We start from the raw sequence: 3932 nt of genomic DNA, 5'->3' as shown, positions 1-3932 counted from the left end.
CTTGGTTGTCTTTTGTCCATCATTGAACTACAAAGAAGAAAAACTCTATATAAATTTGGCAGACTTGTACTTATCTATGAGTACCTAGTGAGTTTAAATGGACAGCTGGCAAACACGCAAGCTGAACTGTGTTGCTTTCATTGACTCCACATGTTCCAGCAATTCCTGCATGAGATGCAAACAACATGTACGGGTATACATGTGAAATTTGAACAGGCTGAATAAATGGGTGAAGGGATTCTGGAATAACATGATCATATGAACTCACATTTTAATGTTTAAAACTCTGCAGTCACATGCCTTGTACTGTCCAAGAACCTTTCCCACCATCAGAATCTACCTAAAAAAATGATTCATTTGCTGTTCATGAAATCAGTACATGATTATTGCAAAGCTTGCAAGACAGCAAGTGAAAATTTGGATTTAACTTGTAAAAAAACTAGAATGCATTTTAACTCTGAGCAACATAAAACTTTCTCACCCTTGCAGAGAAAGGATTTTACTGCCTGCCTCCTTTGTTGATTCATTAGTTAGTTCTGGTGCCTGAATTGAACAGAGACCTCAGTGCCCCCATTCCCCTTTTTCTTTCTCAGTCTACAATTGTCTTACAGGTTGATATTTAATGAAATATATAGGCTTTGAAATCAAGATTTCAGAGCAGTGAACACAGAAGTTTGCAGAACTGCACTGCTACTCAATCTTTTTTTCTTTTTTTCAAATACAAATGTTTCTTGCTACTTTTTTAACCTACTTTCTCTCTGGGGTGGTTGATATATGTTGATATGGTGCCTGAAGGGCCCCAGGACGGCATTGGCCCTCCTGGCTGCCAGGGCACAGCTGACTCATGTTCAACTTGCCATTGACCAGGAGCCCCAGGTCCCTTTCCACAGCACTGCTTTCCAGCCTCTCATTCCCCAGTCTGTCCATACATCCAGCATTGTCCCATCCTGGATGCAGAATCCAGCACTTTCCCTTCTTGAATCTGACATGGTTGGTGATTGCCCAGTCCTCTAACTTGTCGAGGTCTCTCTGCAGGGCCTAACGCTGTCAGTGTTATTAATTGTTGTCTTCCCTGATGGAGTGGACATTCAGATTTTTGCCAGGAGAAAAAAGGAGGCGAATGGGACTTCATGCTTCTCAGTCTCCAGGTAGGTGTTTATTAATTCTTATCTAAGGAGTACAAGCCATTAGCGTGGCCTAGACATAGCACAAAGCAGGGGTAAATCAACCAATGGTTACTAAAAACGTACATTATTTTTACTTTTCTACTATATTTAGTAACACAGCCAGGAACTGTGGAATTCTTTGTCCAGTCATCCCAAACTACTTTTACTGCAGAATATGGAGTAGTAGAAGAAGAATGTTTGGAGAACAACAACAATCCTCTATTTTGATGGTTTTTTGCTTTTATCTATTTACTACATTAACAAAACCAAAACCTCTAAATTTTTCACCCTGTGACAATCTTACATAGTATTCTAACATCTAATTCACACCATTGTAGATTCAAATTCTTTCCAGAGGCTAGGCAAATTTTCCCATGGACAAAGGCCAAAACCAGTGTTGTTCAGGAGGGCAAACCCCCCCAAAACAGGCAGAGAAACACACTTTGCACTCTGGGCTCCCACAGGGCCTCTCAGCCCTCAAGGGAGTCAAAAGCTCCTCCCAGTTTTGTATCATCTGTGACCTTTCTTAGTTTCCCTTCCAGTCCTACATCCAAGTCATTTATGGGGATGTTGAAGAGCACAGGGCCCAGAATGGAGCCCTGTGGGAACCCCATCAGTAACAGGTCACCAGTCCGATGTCACCCCATTCCCTATAACCCTTTGTGCCTGAGGCATGAGCCAGTTTGCTCCCCCATGGCGTGATGTGTTTATCCAGAAGGATATTCTGAGAGTATCGAAAGCTTTACTGAAACCCAAAAAGATTACATCAACTGGATTCCCTTGATCAACCAGATGGGCTACCATTATAAAAAGGAATCATTTTTGATAAACAGGATATTCCTCCCATAAAGCTGTGCTGGCTGTGACCAATCACTGTGTTGTCTTTCAGATGTTTTTCAATATTGTGTGAGGAGAAAAGTTTTGTTTTCTTAATGTCTTTTTAGCATACGCTTTGGTTTTGTATTTTTTTTAGTCTTTAATCTTTCTGAACATTTAATTGGATGCTTGGGTAAACTTTATAAGGGTTAGATTCTTAAACACGTAGGGAGAGATATAAGGGGTTTTTTCAACACCCATGTACTTGTGCTATGTTCTTTCTTCCAGGAAAGTACCCATAAGACTCCCATTAGGGTTTGTCTGATTCTGTATTGAAAAGTCACATTTAAATTTTTACTGCGGTTTGGTGTAGCTGACAGGTGATTCCCTGCTATTTTCATGATATTTTAAAGTACATGTTTTAAGTATTATGCTAACTTGTTCTTATATGTGACTACAGAGAAGACTTACAATTCAGTTCTACAAAGAGTAGTATGAATTCTTAATTGCCTGCTTCAAATATTTGTTACCTTTTTGTCTGAATTTAAGAAAAGACGGCAATTCTCTGTCATTTAAAGTGCTGTTAGTTTTAAATAATTTGTGGATTAATTGCTGGTTCTGTTGGAAATGAAGACTAAGTATGAGAGTAGAATTAGTGGACTGAAATACAGTATTTAAGAGAACAAAATGAAGGGGGGGTGGTTTGTATGAATTAGATTGTTGCTGGCAGTGGACTATGACATGTTTCTGCTAGACTGAGAACCTCTTCGTAATACCCATGTGATAAAGTGTTGTGTCTTTGTTTCATTTGAATGGAGATAGGTAAGGTGCAAATGCTGTAGAACCATGCTCTGGCCAAATGGTCTGTTTGCCTTCCTCTAGTCTTAGCTACTTCTCAGCTCACTTTCTCCAAAAACAAACCAAAACAAAGTAGCAAACCAAAAAACCCAAAACACACACACACACAAAACAAACAAAACCAAACACATTGCTCCCCCTCAAAAAAAACCCTAAATGCAACCAACTAAAAAAATCCAACCCACTCCAAGAATAAAGGTGTTTCACTTAATATTTTGAACGTTCCCTCTGCAACCTTTGTGTGCTGTAAAAGGGTCATGGTCTGTGCCTGACCTCTGTGAGGATTGGGGAAGAATGTTTGGGCATGAGATTGGATGGTTGCTGTGAAAATTAGCTTATTTAATCTTTCAGTGAATCATCTATGCCCTCTTAGAGCACCCAAAACTTCAGAGATGCTTTTTGTGATCTTAACAGTCTTAAGGAGGAATTGCTGCATTTTTCTTTTCATGACTGAACTATGGATTCAGAGACAAGTCCTTTTAATTTAGCAAATAATCTTCTTCAAAATGAACTTGGAATTGTGGCCAAAAAAATTGAATTTATAATATGGTTTGCTTTTATGTATTTGCAAGCCCCACAGAAAATACATTTCATGTGCTTGCAGCTTCCTGTTCCTTCAATTAGTTGCATTTTGGGAACACGAGTTCGTGTGTGGGGAAGAAAAAGTCCAAAAGGAAATTCAGAATTTCATTTGCTCAGAGCATAGAATTGCTTACTTCTGTACATATATATGCTAGTGGTTGAAGGTGGCTGATGTGGCTACTCTTAGCCAGGTTTTCTGTGTGATTTATAAATCTGTAAATAGAACCATATGAAAAAGTATTATGGTTAATAGATGTTGCAAATGTACAGCCTGTAAGATGATATCACATATGATAAACACAGCAGCATTAGTAGTACCTATTATCAATAGGTACCTATTATCAATGTAGTATATAAATAGTACTATATAAATATATATAAATAGTACCTATTATCAATGTAGTTACCAACCATGGGATGTTTTTTGGTTTGTTTTTTTTTTTTTAATTTGTAATAATTATCTATTTGTGAGGTGAAGATTTAGAACATGGAGACTAATGTGTGACCATA

This window comes from Corvus hawaiiensis, chromosome 3 (assembly GCF_020740725.1).
Source record: "Corvus hawaiiensis isolate bCorHaw1 chromosome 3, bCorHaw1.pri.cur, whole genome shotgun sequence".
In the NCBI taxonomy this organism is placed as follows: Eukaryota; Metazoa; Chordata; class Aves; order Passeriformes; family Corvidae; genus Corvus; species Corvus hawaiiensis.
The sequence above is the reverse complement of the archived record's forward strand: the minus strand, read 5'-3'. Positions refer to the sequence as shown.